We start from the raw sequence: 19,020 nt of genomic DNA on the forward strand, positions 1-19,020 counted from the left end.
GGGTTGCTGTGTTGAATCTCTCTGGGCAGATTCCAGTCTAGGATATTTCTATTGTAAATAAAATACACCAGAATCTGATTAGTTGTCACATGCCAATCATGAGGCAGTGTTGGGGTGACAGAGGCCTTTGATGACTTCGGAAAGTTGACGTGAGGATTTCAGGGCCTCTCCAGCAGCCCCGAGGCTCACTTGAGACTTCTGGCTGCTAGAGAGAGGATGGTGGGTACCCCTTTCTGGGAACATCAAGCTCCTGCTTGATGGCTTCGTTCTTACCTTCTGATCTTCATTTGGTTTCCCAAGTAGGCCTTTGTCCTGGGCAGTAGAGTCAGCCAGCAGACCTGCCACACTGAGTGTCTTGATTTGCTGGGCAGTACTCTGTATCAGTGGAAGTTATGAATAAATAGAATTTCCTTATGAGTTAGGTTTCTGGAGTTGATTCATTCTTGAGTGAACAAATACAGCTGAATTTCTGAGTGGAACTGAGGTATGGTCTGGACTCACAGTCATCTCAGAGGAGCGTAGATACTTCGGGAAACACTGATTCAACCTTGCATTCTGAGCAGAGCCTCTTATCCTCCCCGATAACCAAGCTTTATTTTTTTATACGTTTTCCAGATCACTAGTGCAGACAGACATGCATTCATTTGGGCACACTCAGAAACGTCGGCTTCGTTTGTCCATGCCTTTGTTCAGCAAAGGTTTATTGAACACATACTTGGTGCCAGGTACAGTGGGAAGTTCAGGAAGACAGAAAGGAATGTACCAGAGGGTCGATATAAGGTGCTTCAGTAGAGGCGTGTGTGTGAGGCTCTGAGGGAGGGGAGAGTAGGGAGGCCTTACAGGCCTTATAGGAGCCGTGGCAAAGGACTGACAGACCCCGCTACAGAAAACCCTTCAGCTGTCTCCTTTTCCATTTTTCTTTGGCTTAGTGGAAGTGTTGTAGCCTGCTTCTTCTATCCAACACCTCGGATTTGCCACTGCTTCTATAAAGGACCTAGAGATTTGGCCTTTCAAATCTCTGTAGATGTGGTTCTCAGAGGGGGCAGGCTTGCTCTCCGGGGAACATTTGGCAGTACTCCCTGGAAACATTTTTGATTGTCATGGTTGTGGAAGACGTACTGCTGGCATCAAGAGGGTGGAGGCCAAGGATGTTGCTAAATATCTTGCAGTGTGTGCACAGGACAGCCCTATGGGGAGGCAGTTGAAATTTGGTGGTTACCAGCCAGACTTTTAGGATTCCAGTACTGCTCTGCAATTTCATAGCCATGTGATCTTGGACACCACAGTTACACTTGGACAACAGAATTACACAGTGCCTCAGTTTCCTCATAATGTGGTAGTTATGAGGATTTCGTGAGGTAAGGTATGATAAGGGCTTACGACAGTAACTTGGGGGAGTTCCCTGGTGGTCTAGTGGTTAGGATTTCGGTGCTTTCACTGTTGTGGCCCGGATTCAATCCCTGGTCGGGATAAGCCGTGCGCCGTGGCCAAAAAAAAAAAAACCAAAAAAAAACCCCCAAACAAATAAACAAACAAAAAAACAATACTTGGCATAAAGTAAGACCTTAACAGCTATTATTATTTTTAGTTTTAAGCAAAAACTTTAACTTTTGTCTCTGAAGAGCTTGAGTTTGGAGAATCCAGGACAGCTGAGCTTATGGCTCCGCCTCTCAGTATGCTTTGGGGTGAGAATTGACCATTGTTTTTGTTTCTCTGGTTCCTTTTTGTCCATGGGTTTTATTTTCCACTGTTACCACCTCTTGATTCTAGGACTTTCCTTTGCCTTTCATCCATTTTTTTTTCCCAGGGACCCAAATTTATGCCTTTTAATGAACCTTCCCCCTAGAGGGCTGAGAAATATATTTATGATTTTCCTTAGCTCTGTCTATTTTGGGAATGGTGAGAAAACGGGAAGAAGGTCAAGGGAGATGTTGCATTACTTCCTGATTGTCACAGCTCCCTTCTTTATAAAATTCCATGCAGGATTGAGAGGCAGGTGGTACTGTCTGTTTAGTAACTCTTCCCTCTACACCCACCAGCTCCACCCCCAAGTTAGGTGCCTGCTATTTCCAAAATACCCTGTAATTGGGTCACAGCATTATCTGCCTGCTGGAAATCATTTCTAAAAATCAAAGTAAAGACTCAGTCTGTCTCAGAGGGATTTGAAATGTCTCTGTCCTCTACCTCTGGGCTTTGCAGAGTTGTTCTGAAAACAAAAGAAAGCAGACTTGTTATCTCGATTAGGTGGCTGTCTCTCTGTGGCCTAGAGCTGTGTCATATTTTCACTTGCAAATGCGCCCAAACCATGGTCCTTTCTGACTTTCAGCTGGAAGGTGAGCTTGTGGACTCCACACAACAGATCAAATTTACTGTTGAATTTTTATAACGTGATTGACTTGTAAAGGTTTTCATTCAGTGTTTTGAATGGTATCAACAGACTAGAGAAAAATTAAGTTCAGTTGATATAGGTTTCCAATTTCCTTCCCCATGACATTGTCCTCTCTCCCCTGAATGAGAGCAGTGGCCTCTCAGTGGCCTCTCGGCTCGTCCAGCTCCATTCAATCAGTTTGGCTTTCCAAGTGCTGGGCGCCGTTCCAAACGATGCACATGGAAACCGACTGGGATGGCCACTGCCTCTGACAGCTAAAGAACTAGCTACGGTAAAATGCGATGTGTGCTTCCCAGATCAGCATCTGCTCTGCTTGGGTGTGGGGTGTGTGTCAGGCAAGCTTCCCAGGAGAAGGGATGCGCCATCTATCCCACCGCACACCTGGCCCCTCCGTCTCTGCAGCTGCGTAAGGCGCCTCTGACTCCCAGCTCCTAAGTGTGCCTCCACTTCCTTCCCACCGCTATTGCGTCTCACCTAGGAGGCTGCAGCTCCTTCTCCAGGGCCTCTCCTTGTTCTCAACAGGGTCTCCGAGGTCATCTCTTGAAATCTGCAGGCCTGGGCACGCCCACCCCACCCGCAGGGGCTCCTCGCTGCCCTCAGGAGGAAGCCCAGCTCCTTGGCACCGCGTGTGACCCCCTCATGGCCTGCTTGCTCTGCATCTCGGTGCTCTGCGCTCAGGCCTCACGGTATTTACAACATGACAGTTTTCTCTGGCCTTTTGTCCTATTCCCATCGCCTGGCCTGCAACCATCCCTGCGGTCTGTGTGCTCTTTACCTGCTTGACTTTCATTCCTCCTTTCAGGAAGTAGCTTAATCATCACCCACCTCAGTGTGCAGCTGGATGACCTGAGGGCTCGTTAAAACACAGGCCGGCCCCACCCCAGGGCTTCTGATTCCAAAGGCCTGTGGTGTCTGTAGCCTGATGAAAGCTTGCACTTTAATGATTTCCCAGGAGATGTTGATTCTGCTTGCCTGGGGACTGCACTTGGAACACGGTCACCCAGGGCAGGGTGACTGGTTCTTCTTGCTCCCATGGTGAGTTCCTCACAGCCACTTACATCCCATCTTTGTTAGCGCACAGAATTGTAACCATTTACTTCCCTGGCTCCTTTTCTAGTCCATAAGCCCTTGAGGGACAGCACTGTGGCTTCTTCATCTTTGTGTTCTCAGTGTTTTGGAAGTCCTGGGTGCTTGATTAACGTTTGTCAAAGAATGAGTATGTGAATGAACAAGAATGTTATCCCTTGGAGGCTTTGATAAATATGCCCCAGGACATTTTCAGCAGCTAGTTTTCCTGAGAGTTTATCCCCAGATATGATGGTATAGGCTTTTTAAAAAAAAATTTTTATTTATTTACTTAGCAGGGGCTACTCTTTGTTGTGGCATACGGGCTTCTCATTGTGGTGGCTTCTCTTGTTGTGGAGCATGGGCTCTAGGCACATGGGCCCAGCAGTTGTAGCATGTGGGCTCAGTAGTTGTGGCTCACGGGCTTAGTTGCTCCGCGGCATGTGGGAACTTCCCAGACCAGGGCTCAAACCCATGTCCCCTGCATTGGCAGGCGGATTCTTAACCACTGCGCCACCAGGGAAGCCCGATGGTATAGGCTTATAGTATGATGTTAATGGGGTCGGTATGAGTTAACATAAGAGCCAATTAACTTTGTGGGTTTTGTGTCCAGATTCTAGAGAAGTCTAGGGGAGGGGCTACCTTTAAACCTATTATTGTTTCTGGAATGAATCAAAAATACATCGTTTTCTTATAGTGGCTCAGGATGAAAATATGGGTTCACAGGAAATGCAGATGTCAATTTAGCCACAGCATAAGCATGGCCCCTTTATTTGAAATAATAAATCATATTGAACTGAAATTAAGTATAACCAGATGTTTAATCATTTCTCCAAGCCAGAGGGAGGGATAGCCAGAATACTTTATTTCCTTATTCATTCTGCAAATGTTTATTAAACATTTACTGTGTGCCAGTGGGCTCGAGGGGCATGGCGATGATTAAAACACTTTCTTTTGTCTCTGTGGGAGGGTCTATGAAGAAATAGAGACAGGTGATGTGATGCAGAGTGCCTCGTGGGCTCCTTTAGATCAAGTGGTCCTAGTATGTGACTGTTAAGCTGCGTCCCTAGTGGCAGTAAGTGATGGCCATGTCAGGATCATGGAGAGGAGCAATTTTAGGCCAGGAGAATGGTACAGAGGGCCTCACTTTAAAACATCTCTTGGTGGCAGGGAGGATAAGTTAGGAGTTTTGGATTAACAGATACACACTGCTATATATAAAACAGATAAACACCAGGGACCTGCTGTATAGCAGAGGGAACTATATTCAGTATCTTGTAATAACCTATAATGGAGAAGAATCTGAAAAAGAATATACACACACACACACACACATAATTGAATCACTTTGCTGTATACCTGAAACTAGCACAGCATTGTGAATTAACTATACTGTAATTAAAAAAAAAAGATACTCAAGGAATATGCGCCCCCCCCCCCCCCAAACGAAAAAAGCTCGTTAAGGAGCCCTAATGACCCTTACAGTCCTGAAAACTGGATTGGTATCACATTATTATTGTGCCTGGTCTTCGGTCATCCAGGCTTCGGCTCTAGGCTTGCTTCCAGGGCCTCTAAAGCAGAGTTTCTCAAAGTGGTTGGAAACCTGAGTGGTTGGAAATATATTGTGAATAAAGGTTTCTGCCATTAAATTCAGAAAATTGTATATACCTACGCTCCATCAGCATACTTAAGAAGTCCTGCTGAAAAGAAGTTTGTTAACTTCCTTTAACCCAGCATTTGCCTGTGGGTGCATCTTGCACAGTCTCTTCTGAACTGGTGTTTCTTGGCGCACACCTTGGACAGCCAGCTCTAAAAGTTCTGCTTTGCATGCCCCTGAAAGAACGTTTCACGTGAGGCAGACTTCTCTGCTCACCCTTCAGTGTTTTCTCATCATTGTAGAGGACTGCAGGATCTTCAGTGGGGACAGGATTTCTTTTATTGGTTTTCCTCATGCCTGATCAGTTGATCAGTCCCACTGGCTTGGGTCCAAAGATAAATGGCATTTCGAGCCTGAGAGATCATTGCTCGTTTGGTGCATTTAGGGGAGGAGCTGGCTAATGGAGAGTGGTTTTATTTTTTTATTTTTTATTTTTATTTTTTGTGGTACGCGGGCCTCTCACTGTTGTGGCCTCTCCCGTTGAGGAGCACAGGCTCCTGACGCGCAGGCTCGGCGGCCATGGCTCACGGGCCCAGCTGCTCCACGGCATGTGGGATCTTCCTGGGCCGGGGCACGAACCCGCGTCCCCTGCATCGGCAGGCGGACTCTCAACCACTGCTCCACCAGGGAAGCCCTGGAGAGTGGTTTTAGACTTGAATTGTTCAAATTATGACTTCATTCCATATTCTTTAGGGTATCTAGACATTGTCTTGGAGGCCAGCTGACTCGTAAGTGGAAGGAGGGAGAGAGGAGTGACCAGCTGGAGTTGCTAAGGCTGAGCATTAGGTATGAGAAAAATAAACTTGGGGTCAGACTTGGTTAAGCCTGTCCTGGGTTTTTGCTGACATTTTGGAATCTTGAGCCCAACTTAAAAAAATACTGGCTTTTAGATTTTTTTTCTGTTGAGGTGTGTTTAGTTTTGGTCCTACCTGAGGTCAGAGCTGATGGCCTAGGTTTGTCTTTGTGAAGAGTTTTATTCTCTGATCATCTTTATGGTTGTAGTTTTGTACAGAGACCAGGAAACGGACTAGGTCGGGTGAGCTCACTGAAAATTTTCATTTGAGGGAGAGCCCTAGATGAGTTTTTTTGAAAGAATATTTGTATAGATAGAATAATTCAGGGTAAAAGAGTGTTGGATCAGTTGTCAGGGATGGGAGGAGGCCCCTATCCTGTGCTGCTGATTTTTTGTGCTTGGGGCAACTCCCAGAAAGATGTAGTAGGACTTAACTGAGAAGAGGGTTAAAAGAAGCTGCAGAGGGCTTCCCTGGTGGCGCAGTGGTTGAGAATCTGCCTGCCGATGCAGGAGACACGGGTTTGTGCCCTGGTCCGGGAAGATCCCACATGCCGCGGAGCAACTAAGTCCGTGAGCCATGGCTGCTAGGCCTGCGCGTCCGGAGCCTGTGCTCCGCAACGGGAGAGGCCACAACAGTGAGAGGCCCACATACCGAAAAAAAAAAAAAAAAAAAAAAAAAAGAGAAGCTGCAGATATAGATGGAATAGCCCCCAAAACCCTCCACCCAGGGAAGGAGGCAGTGTGGAGCACTCGGAGAATTAGGGCTGGGGGTCCCTGGAGGTTCCTTCTAGTTCTGGGAATTTAGACTTTGAATTTGCAGTGATTGGTGCTTTTGTGTCCCCCTTGTCAGGGTACTCTTTTCTTGGCATTGGTACTTTCCCTAAATGGGACAGTACATTTAGTGTGAACAGTAGATTTGTTGCATACCATTACTGTGGTCAGTATCTCCATGTCTTAACCGTCTATTATCCCAAATTTCAGGGGGAAAAACCCCCACGTTTGAATAATCGTATTGCAATGATTTGAGCAGAAAATGTATGAGCAGTGGTGCAACAGAAGTAACGCTCACCACTCTTATTCATGGGACTTAGCAATTGGGTCAGTGTTGTTTTCTAAAAATGTCTTTTTTTCCAGGACTTGAGGTTATTTGTACTAAAATAAATAGAGGAAGTCTTGCATTCCATCTACTTAACACGTATAATGGTCTCCTGAACAAAGCCATCTCCTGCTGACTTGAGTTTTATTTTAGCTTAAATCATTTTCCTTTACTGGTACCAGATCGTGCTGTTATGTGTATATTTTACAAGCTGCAAGTAGAAATAAAAAGCAAAAATAAGATGTGGCATTGTATTGAATTTTGTCGTTTTCCCCCTTTTGTTCTGAGAACATGTGGCTTACAAGAAAAACCAATAAAGATAGATGACTGGGGAGAGTGTTGATTTGTGGCATTATTATCTTTATTTCTTGTAAAGAAAACAGGATTTTCATTAGATGCTATTGTGCCATTTTCCATTGAGAGAGATAATAGTGGGATGGATGGCCCCATTCAGAGTCTGTATACATTTTTGCTTAACATTTAAATGATTTTTGTATGAACATTTGTAAAGGTATTTCTTTCTGCAGCATCAACTATTAAACAGTGTGGTGCTATCTTGCCCAAAACAATTTCCTTCCATAGGAGAGCTTGGTGGATACACATTTTTATGAAATCACATTTGCTTTTCCTTAGCGTTGACCTTGAAAGCTAACTTTTGAAATGCTTGCAGATATATCTTTTTGATAGATGGTTAAATCAAAGAAGGAGGATACCCAATGTGATGTGATTTTTTTTTTTTAACATCTTTATTGGGGTATAATTGCTTTACAATGGTGTGTTAGTTTCTGCTTTATAACAAAGTGAGTCAGTTATACATATACATATATCCCCATATCTCCTCCCACTTGCATCTCCCTCCCTCCCACCCCCCCCCATCCCATCCCTCTAGGTGGTCACAAAGCACCGAGCTGATCTCCCTGTGCTATGTGGCTGCTTCCCACTAGGTATCTATTTTACATTTGGTAGTGTATACATGTCCATGCCACTCTCTCACTTTGTCCCAGCTTACCCTTCCCCCTCCCCACGTCCTCAAGTCCATTCTCTACATCTGCATGTGATGTGATTTTAAACATTTCGTTTGCATAAAGCAAAAGTTCGTGGGAGAACGAGTAGAAACAAGTAGAGATTTCACGGTGATGTTGGGGATGACTCTGCCGGCTTTCCCTCTCTTCTTCCCCAGCCACCCTCACTCAGTGTTTCTGTATCCTTTTAGCAGTGAGTAAAAGGGAAAAACATAACTCTCATGGATTCATTCTTAACTCATCTAAAGGATGTGCATTTCAGGGGTGTTTCTTCAGGGAGACTAACTGGGAACAAAAGAGAACTGGCATCATGCTTAGTGAAACAAGCCAGTCACGAAAGGACAAATATTGTATGAATGTCCTTGCATGTGGTGCCTGGAGAAGTCAGATTTATAGAGACAAAGTGGAAGGTGGTTGCCAGGGCCTGGAAGGAAGAGGTGATAATGGGGAGTTACTGTTTAATGGGTTCAGAGTATCAGGTGGGGAAGATGAAAAAGTTCTGGAGATGGATGGTGGTGATGGTTGCACAATACTGTGAATGTGCTTAATTCCACAGAACTGTACACCTAAAAAATGGCTAAAATGATAAATTTGGTTATGTACACTTTACCACAATTTAAAAAAAAGTTCACCCCCCCACCCCTGCAAAAAGGGAGAGAACTGGTCCTGTGTCCTCACCAGCAGAGGTACCATGACCCAAGGACTTCTGACTTATTGTCAATGTGGAACCTGAAGGAGGAGTTAATTTGCACTGGACTGAAGCTGCTGGGGCCTGTTCTGATGACTGTGCAATCTGCCCCCCCGGGGCTGAGGCTCTGAGATTGTTTTGGTCCCCAGGACCCCAGGAGCTGGGGAGGGTACAGGTGTCACTCACCTGAACCTGACCCTCAACTTCTGTGTTTTCAAAAGGTTTCTTTAGTGTAGGACTAACACTGATCCAGACAAGTTTGAAATCGTGAATTGGGTATGCTCTATGTGGGTCATGTTTTTGGCCATGTATATTACTGACTTCTGCTTTGAAGATGAAGTGATTTGGTAAAAATTAATCTTCATTGGGATGTCCTCAAAAACTGTGGCACCTTTCCCATCTATTCTGTTGAGTGTGCCCTCACAGCCAAGTGACCAGCTGGCCTCACCCTTCTTTTGCCTTGTCCATTTGTGGTTCTGAAGAAAGCATGGACTTCAGATCTAGACAGAGCCAAGTTTCAGTTTGGGCCCTGCCTTGGGGTAGGTGGATATAGGTGGGTGCCCTGCCTGAGCCCCAGTTTCTCTCTATAAAATATCTAGAGTGATACCTACCTGGGTGGGAGGGTTTACTGTGATAATGTGAAAATGTGTGCTATAAAGTGATTAAGATATTTACTGCCTTGATTTCCTGTTGTTGAAGTCATTGGTAGGTGGACCAGGCATTTTAGATTAACTCCACATTGGTTACTGTGCTGTGGAAGATGGTCCTTGATAAAAAACTTACATATGGGGCTTCCCTGGTGGCACAGTGGTTGAGAATCCGCCTGCCGATGCAGGGGGACACGGGTTCGTGCCCTGGTCCGGGAAGCTCCCACATGCCGCGGAGCGGCTGGGCCCGTGAGCCATGGCTGCTGAGCCTGCAAGTCCGGAGCCTGTGCTCCGCAACAGGAGAGGCCACAACAGTGAGAGGCCCGCGTAACGCAAAAAAACAACAACAAAAAACCCCACAAAACTTACATATGTTTAGTATTAAAATATTTAAACAGGTAATTTTTTTAAAGAAGGCTGATGGGGAGATATTTGTAATTGGTAGTAGGTTTTTAATGCTTTATATTCAACTACATAGTCTTGGTGTTGACTGTTACCTCCCCCCTCCCCTTTAAGTATCTTCAGAGAATGTGGATGACAGTTCCTCAGTGTCTTTGATGCCTCATATTATAGTTTAATAGGTGTGGAAGACCTACGGGCTGGGATTTCATCCTGGATCGGTCTCTATCAGCAAAAGTTACCTACTTTTTCTCACCTGAACAGGATCCTGTAGAGATTATAATGGTTAATGTTTATTGGGCACCTCCTGTGAGACAGCAGCCACTGTCTGTGATGCATATGTTAACGTGGAGATCATTTGGCCCCATGCGCCTGTGAAGTAGCTGCTGTAGTTATCTGCAAATACACGTGGGGAAGCTGAGGCTCACCCAGTTTGTCTCAGGGCACACAGCTAGAGCAGGTGATAGGATTGGGCTGAGTGTAGATTATGAGCACAGAACTCGGCATGGGGAAGGCACTCGGTAAATGTGAATGCAGGTGCTTGAGTACACACACATACCCTTAAATTGATATTTCTCTGAGACGCAAGACCTACTAGATTGCAAAATCAGGAAGTATCCTGGGAAAGTAGAGAGAGTCTAAGGACCAACCAGCATGAGAAAGCTCGTGTCAGAAACACAAACTGTGTTTGGTTGTAATTGTAGCTGCTTTACATTTCTTTCTAATTGCTGTTTTAAACAAAGAAAATCTCTATACTCTCTGTAGGGTGATGTATACTTTCAAAGGATTGTAACTGGGGTTGTGATGTTTTTCTTGAGGAAAAAAATCAGTTATTTCTTTAATCATTGAGCATTCTGTCCTGAGAATGCGCTCAGTATAATTAGAGAGGATAAGCTCCGGCCTCCAGGGGTGAGCAACTGGCAGTCTTGAAATGTTCTGTAAATATATTAGTCTGAAAATTGCATTTTAATGCAGTGTACTAGCAAAATTGAATTTTACTTGCTAATTTATTCCATGTTAATAGTGGCCTTTTTCTACAGGAAGCCTGTTACTTTATTAAAATATATATATATAGGTCATTTGTTTCTTCCAAAATTATTGAACGATCTTTTGGAATAACCTATTAGTACTTCCACTTCTATTTGAGTCAGGAGAGTGATGGGAATACAAGAAAGCAGATAGAATTTCAGGTCAAGAATTTGATTTTAGGAAATATCATTTTCCCTATGATGTTTGCTTTGACTAGCTTTGGTGTACAGTGCATCCTGATTTAAATGCTATATTTTGATATTTAAAATGAGTTAAGGCAACTTTGTGGTCCTTTTTGCCATCTAAGTGATGCTAGTATAATAAAATGTACTTATTGAATTAGTTATCAATAACGTCATCTAAGAAAACCATCTCAAAGAATAATTCCTGAGTAGTGAGTTGGTTAACAATTATTTATGCCAGAGAATTTCCCCAAGTCTGTTTTTAAAAATAAATAAATAATTTATTTATTTGGCTGTGCTGAGTCTTAGTTGCGGCACACAGGATCTTTAGTTACGGCATGCAGGATCTTTAATTGTGGCATGTGGGCTCTTTTAGTTGTGGCATGTGGGCTCTTAGTTGCTACATGTAGGATCTAGTTCCCTGACCAGGGATCGAACCTGGGCCCCCTGCATTGGGAGCATGGAGTCTTAACCGCTGCACCACCAGGGAAGTCCCTAAAGGGCCAAATTCTGAATTAGCCTGTTTCGGAAATTTCTGGTTGTATCCTTAGCATACAGAGAAAATCAGGCTTCCAGTGTGTGGTAAAGGTATTTTACATGATTAACAGATAAAGAAAGCACAGTTGATGTAGGGTGAATGTGCAAGTTTGACATTAGACTCTGGAAGTATAGGGAAGCTATCAATGGGAGAAATTTGAAGCACACCTGTTTACTTGCATAGTTGTGTACTTCATTTACATGTTTCCTTGAGGACTAATTTTTGTTATAAAAATTTGAAGGCCTCATGTAATCTTTAACTGTTAGCTGTAGGCCCCAAAGAATCAAAAGAAATGGATACTTCTCTTAAGAGTTTTAAAAGAAAATATCAAATGATTATAGGTCACTATTATAGAATATTGTTTGATGATTGTTCATTGGTCAAAATTCAGAAGTATTTCCTTGATGGAAGAAATGGAGAGAGAAATTAAGAGAGTGGGAAGGTAAGCAGATGATAAGTATTTTACTTTGAATTTTTCTAGTATATTAACTGGCTTCAATTCTAGGGAAATAACTTGCTTTTTTATGATAAAAAAAAGTTTCTAATTTACTAATTTACTTAAAATATGTTTGTGTTCTTTTTACCTTGTATATAAAGAAACGCTTGAATATCAAACATTTCACCCTTGAATCTCAAACATTTAACCACTCCCCTCTGTATTCAAAAGAGTGATTTGAGAGCTAACAAATTTTGCACCAATCAAGAGAATTAACTGGCTAGAAAAATGGAGTCATTTCCCTTCATCTGTGGAGTCAGTTCTGTATAGGGTATTTGTTACCTTTAGAACTGTGTCTCTCCCCTTGTGCACCCCCTGCCCCCCAAATACCTTGAAGTCTTAACCTCTGGTACTTGTGAATATGACCTTATTTACAAAATGGTCTTTGAAGATGTCAAGTTAAGGTGAGGTGAAACTGGAGTAGGGTGGACCCTTAATCCATTTTAACTGGTGTCCTTATCAGAAGCGAAATTTGGGTGTAGACACAGACTGGGAGAATGCCACGTGAAGACAGAGATACACAGACACGGAAGAAAGATGACTATGTGACGATGAAGGCAGAAATTAGAGTTACCCTAATTAGGGGCTACCAGAATCTGGAAGAGGCTAGGGAGGATCCTCTCCTAGATGCTTTGGAGGGCGCATGGCCCTGCCAACACCTGGATGTCAGAATTCAAGCCTCTAGAACTCTAAGGGAATACATTTCGTTAGGTTAAGCCACACAGTTTGTGTTTGTTCCACAAACACAAACTGTGTTTTTTGTTTTTGAACTGAACAAAAATATCTTTATATAAGCTATTAATAGATACCTAAATACAATATGGTTTTTACAATGAAATCATGTGTATATAGTTGTATTCATAAAGTACACTAATCAAAAGCTATATGACAACATTAATAGCAAATCCAAATCCAAATGAAGAAATTCCTCTGAATTTCATGTTTCATCGAGCATCAAAAACCACCAGTCTTCTAGTCCTTTTCTTGTACATTATTCTGTATCCACATTCTCTGCAACGGATTGGATCCCTTGATTTTATTTCATTTTCTGTGTGACATTCTCCACAGATATATATCATTGGCCCAGGAAACGACAAGACTTCAGAGTCAGACTGCTTGAGTTTGAATCCTGGCTTCACATTCTAGTGTTGTGATCTTGAACCTCAAGTTATCAGGCAAGTTATTGAAATTCGTGGTGCCTCAGTTTCCTCATCTGTAAAGTAGGACTAAAAAGAATACCTTCCTTATGTCATTTTGAAGATAAAGTAATCTATGTTTAATACTTTGGCCAGTGCCTGGTGCTATTACATGTGAAAAATTCAGTCATTTAAAAACTATATAGAAATGATTTTTGATCCTTCAACAAATATCTGTTGAGCTTCTTTTTTAATGACAAGCCTCATGCTAGACAGTGAGTGTTCAGGGTGAACCCTCATAGATCCTCTAGAAAGAAGATTCCATGTGGCATCTTTATGGGCAAGAACTGGGTTTGACCTTTCCTTAGACCTTAGGAAGTCCAGTATAGGACCTATGAACTGTGCAGTGAGCGTGGAGCTAAACTGCCTGGGGTCAAATTCTGGTTCTTGCTAGCTTTGACCTTGGGCGATAACAGAATCCTCAATGTTCTCTGCCTCCACATCTGCAAAATGGTGACAATAATTGTACTTTTGTCAATAGGGTTATGGTAAGGATTAAGTGAATTAAAATACATGAAGTGCCTAGAATAGTAAGCACTTAATAAATGTTGTTATATTATTAAATAAACCCAGAAAGGTTTCAAACTTGTAACTTAATTCTTTTTTTGATATTTGTTAAGTGTGGAGAATTCAGATATGAGTCAGATACAGCTCCTCTTCACATAGAATGAATAGTTAAGTCAGGGAAGATTAATTCACTTACACTTTGGTGAAATAGTATATGAACAAAGAAAATGGTGGTAGAAAGTAGAAAGAGCATGATTAATTCTCAGGGTTTCCTAGTATCAGGGAAGGTTTCCCACATATGGGTTTTGGAGGTTGAGTAGGAATTTTCTAGGCAGCAAAGGAAAGAAAGAACATGAGGGGAAATGGGAGTAGTATATCCAAAGGCATGGAGTATTACCACCATGGCATGCACAGGAGATACACCCAGTGGTTACTCATAGTGGTACAAGAGTATAGGTCCTAGAGCCAGGATTCAAATTCTGCCACTTACTGCTGTGTCTCCTTAAGCTAATTTCTTGACCTCTCTGTGCCTCTGTATTTTCATCTTTTAAATAGGGATAACAGACTTTGGGAGAATTAAAAGGGCATATTAATTTGAAGTGCTTAGATCAGTGCTTGTCCAAAGTAAGTGTTTTTAAAAAAGTATTGGCTCTAATTAATGTTATTACACTTCAGTTTGGTAAAAGAAGACAAGGGCTAAGAAGATTCTCTTAAGATTCTTAATCGAGTTCAGCGATTCCTTTGGGCTTGGATAAATGCTGTACCCTTGGGTCTGTATACTCTCTTGAAACAGCTTTCACCATTTGAACATTTGGGTTAGGAGGTGAAAAAAAATACATTGTTTAAGTAGAGGAAAAAGTGATTAAAGTAGGTCAGGCATTGGCACAAAGCTTTGTGCAGATTGCTGATTAGGCAAAATAAAAAAAATAAACCAGCATGTTGAGCCAACATGGTTTTGTTTTTAGATCTGGTGAACCACCTGTATCTTTAAGCGATCAATTTAAAGATGGTTTGGTTTATTGTTAATTGTCTCCAAATTACCCAGTGACATCAGTCTATGTTTTGAACCAGGGTAAGTTTAGAAAAACCATCACTGGAACGCAGCCCATTGGTGGTGCTGCTAAGTTGGCAGGTGTTCAGAGGTGAAAGGAGGCGTGTGGCCTCGGGATTTCTTTGGCTACACTTCTCAGAGCTGTGATGGCAAATGCATGAATGATTTCAGCTGTGGTCCAATCTACTTTTATTTTTAGTTTTTAAAGGGGGGTGTCATTTCCAGTTGTGGTTTTCTTTGATCATGAGAGTCAAATGTACTCATTATGACAAGACTTGGGCAGAAAGAAAATAAAAAGTAAACCATCCCCAGAAATGTCAACATTTGGAGATAATAATTGTTAACACTTGGGGTAGAGCCTGCTAAGCCTCTTCCCACTTGCAAAAAAATTAGGCCTTTCTCGACTGCAGGGGCAGTAAGACCAGCATTGGACACAGGGCAGGCTGGTGAGTGAGATTTTTGGGGAGATGTTTAATTAGAAAATTCAGGACAGAAACAACATAATGATGATCATGGAATTGTTTTACACTAAACTAGTTAAAAATGTTGGTGAAATAAGTGGCTGAAAAAAGGTTCTATTTACTCACTAAACATTTTTAAAAATAAATTTATTTAGTTTTATTTATTTTTGGCTGCATTGGGTCTTCGTTGCTGCACATGGGCTTTTCTCTAGTTGCGGTGAGTGGGGGCTACGCTTCAATGCAGTGCGCAGGCTTATTGCTGTGGCTTCTCTTGTTGCAGAGCATGGGCTGTATAGGCACATGGGCTTCAGTAGTTGTGGCTCGCGGGCTCAGTAGTTGTGGCGCAAGGCTTAGTTGCTCCGCGGCATGTGGGATCTTCCTAGACCAGGGCTCGAACCCATGTCTCCTGCGTTGGCAGGTGGATTCTTAACCATTGCGCCACCAGGGAAGCCCATCATTAAGCGTATTTATTGAGTGCCAGTGAGATGCTAGGGATACAGCCGTGAACACAGCACAGCAGATAAAAATCTGAGCTTTTGTGGAAGTTGCATCCATTGTCAGGATTATAGACAGTAACTAAATCAAATAAATAATCGATATCATAAGGAGGAAGTACTGTGGAGAAAAATGAACCAGACCAGAGGGGTGGGGTGGTAAGGGGAGGGTGAGAAGGAGGGGATGTGATTTTATTTTATTTTTAAAATTGAAGTAGAGTTGATTTACAATGCTGTGCCAATATCTGCTGTACAGCCAAGTGACTTAGTTATACACATATATGTATATATATATACACACATTCTTTTTTTTAATATTCTGTGTGATTTTAAATGGGGGGGCAGTCAGGGAAGGCTTTACAGAGAAGGTGTTTGAATCAACACTTGAAGGAGGTGAGGGAGGGTGGCCTGTGCTGTGCATACTTGGGGAAGGAGTGTTCCAGGCAGTGGTGTTCAAGGAGCGGGAGGGTATCAGCATGGCTGCAATGAGGGGAGAAGGAGTGGATAGGATCAGAGAGATGAAAAGTTGGGGTGAAGGGCTGAAACATCCCTCTAGGGCTGGTTGGGCCATTGGAACAGCCTTGACTTTTATGCCAGTTAAGATGTGAAGCCACTGAAGGGTTCCCAGCCAGGGGTAGCTGTCTGACTTATATTTCACAAGGGTCATCTGGTGGCTGTATGAGAATAGATTTTAGCAGTGCTGGGTGGACTCGGGGAAATCAGTCCAGAGAGGGTTATGGTAATCTGGTTTGAGAGACAATGGAGAGTTGGACAAGGCCAGTAGCGGTGGAAGTGACTGGATCCTTATTATATTTTCAAATTGGAGCCAGTAGGATTTATTGATGGCTTGAATGTGGGGTGTGAGAGAGAGGGAGGAGTCAAGGATTATTCCAAGGATTTTAGTCTGAGCAGTTGGAAGTATGAGGCTGCTCTGAACTGAGATGGAGAAGACTATGATTCAGTGGAGTAGACTTTGGTGAGGGAGTGTCACGGTCTGAATGTGTCCCCCCACCAAATTCCTATGTTGGAAACCTTACCCACTAATGTGATGATACTAGGAGGTGTGGCCTTTAGATAAGGTCATGAGGGTGTACCCCTCATGAATGGGATTAGTGCCTTTATAAGAGTTATGAGAGAGCTTGCTAACCCTCTCTGCTCTCCGCCACGTGAAGATATGAGAAGTTGGCAGTCTGTATCCTTCCTGGAAGAGGGTTTTCGTTAGACACTGGATCTGCTGGTGCCTTGATCTTGGACATCCAGCCTCCAGAACTGTGAGAAATAAATTTCTGTTGTTTTTAAGCCATTACTCTATGGTATTTTGTTATAGCAGCCTGAATGGATAAAGACGAGGTGGATCAGGAGTTCAGCTTTGAATATGGCAATTTGAGGTGTTCAACAGACGTTGATTGGAGATACCGACCCAGCAGTTGGATCTAGGAGTCTGGAGCTTAGGGGAGAGGTCTGAGCTGGAGTTACAGGTTTGGGAGTATAAAGATCATCCAGGGAGGGAGTGAACTTAGAGAAGACTTGCACTGACAAGTTAGGGTTGGGGAGATGAGAGGAGGAAGAAGCAAAGGAGACTGAGAAGGACTGGGCACTGATGGAGGAGTGTGATGTCTTAGAAGCCAAGTGAAGATGTATTTCAAGGGAGAGGTGTGATCAGCTGGGTCAAATCTAAAACTAAATCACATCTCTTTGTAAAACTGTAGTAATTATTGAAAACTTATGTTTGTTCTTTAGGTTTTACTTCTCAAGATATAAAGAATGAAGTATAAATGCCCCATTCTTTCTTCCTGCTCCCTGTAGGTATCATAGTTAGTAGTTAATAGTCTGGATAACCTTCCAGGTGTGTGTATTTATATATCATATTGATATCTGTGCATCTATATCTATTTGTAAACTTTTATCTTAAGATATTTCAAATATACAAATATCCCAATAAGTAAAGGCTAATGTATTAGATCTTGATGTGACCATATTAAAGAAATGTGACCACTCTTCTGGATGACTTAAAATTTATCTTTACTTCCTTATTATTAGAGTTCATTTGCATACGTACACCTTCTTGCTTGTGTGCACACATGTGTGTGTGCTCTCTCTCTCTCTCTCTCCCCCCTCCCCCTCCTCCTCAGGCTCTTCCAACCTGCCCAAGACTGCTGTCTTTTTCAGACAGCTGCAGTAACAGCAGAAACAGTGGTCCTGTTCCCAGCTGGGTCTTGGGAGAGCTGCAGAATTAATGATGCAGAAAACAGCAGCCTCCACAAGAAACGCGTGAAGCTTGCTGATGAAAGTAGCCTCGGGGAATCCCAGGTTTCCATTTGGAGAGCTCAGGAATGCCAGTAGGAGGATCATCATCTAGGAGAAAGTCTGAGGCTTTGGTGTTCTTCAGTCTTTACCTCAAATCCTAGGTCTGGCACGTAACTGTGATGATGGACCAGTCGCACCCCAGTTTTCTTCATCTACGGACTGGAGAGATCAATTCCCACCTTAAAATTTGTAGGTGATAATGTGTGTAAGTAAAGTGCCTGAGAGAGGGCCTATCACATAGTAGGTTCCAATTACATTCATTCTTTCCCCCAGGTCTTTCTCATCTTTTTCCTGTTTTACTGTTAAGGTAATCAGTGGATGAAAAAGGTTTGCAGGTAGATTATTTAAGTAAATATATTCTGGTTATCTAGAAAGGAATATTGAGATTAAATAATTTTAGTACATGAAGTAGTTGAACTGAGACTAGAATTCTGCCAGTTTTTTGTTTTTGTTTTTTAAATCCAATTTCTTAGCCAGTAAGCTTTTATTTTATTTATTTATTTTTGGCTGCGTTGGGTCTTCGTTGCTGTGCGCGGGCTTTCTCTAGTTGGGGTGAGCGGAGGCTACTATCCCTTGTGGTGCACGGGCTTCTCATCACAGTGGCTTCTCTCGTTGCGGAGCATGGGCTCTAGGCTCACAGGCTTCAGTAGCTGTGGCATACGGGCTCAGTATTTGTAGCTCGTGGGCTCTAGAGCGCAGGCTCAGTAGTTGTGGTGCATGGGCTTAGTTGCTCCATGACATGTGGGATCTTCCTGGAGCAGGGCTCAGACCCGTGTCCCCTGCATTAGCAGGCGGATTCTTAACCACTGCGCCACCAGGGAAGTCCCTAGCCGTGAAGTTTTAAAAGAATTTTACTGAAGGTGTGTTGAATTGTTCAAAATCCAGTACACATTTATTGCACTGTGCTAGGGCAGTGTATAAGGTGCTTAGGGGACAAAAGTGAGTGCACGGGCCCCAGCCTGTCTCCCTGGGGCTTACAGATAAACATTGTTAGCGTATGGAG

At 43.0% G+C, this 19,020-nt stretch overlaps 1 protein-coding gene across 29 annotated transcripts in view; it reads left to right on the top strand.

The window, feature by feature from the left end:
- APBB2 (amyloid beta precursor protein binding family B member 2) overlaps positions 1 to 19,020 on the top strand; it is a 381,324-nt gene that overhangs the window by 5,531 nt on the left and 356,773 nt on the right. For 4 of the 29 annotated variants that reach the window (XM_067036186.1, XM_067036177.1, XM_067036197.1 and 1 more), the window contains exon 2: positions 13,070 to 13,176. The exons of the other annotated variants lie outside the window; for them this stretch is intronic. The gene's annotated coding sequence lies outside the window, so the exon portion shown is untranslated. The remainder of the gene's footprint in view (positions 1 to 13,069; positions 13,177 to 19,020) is intronic. 29 annotated transcript variants of the gene reach the window in all.

Source organism: Kogia breviceps, chromosome 6, assembly GCF_026419965.1.
Source record: "Kogia breviceps isolate mKogBre1 chromosome 6, mKogBre1 haplotype 1, whole genome shotgun sequence".
Taxonomy (NCBI): Eukaryota; Metazoa; Chordata; class Mammalia; order Artiodactyla; family Physeteridae; genus Kogia; species Kogia breviceps.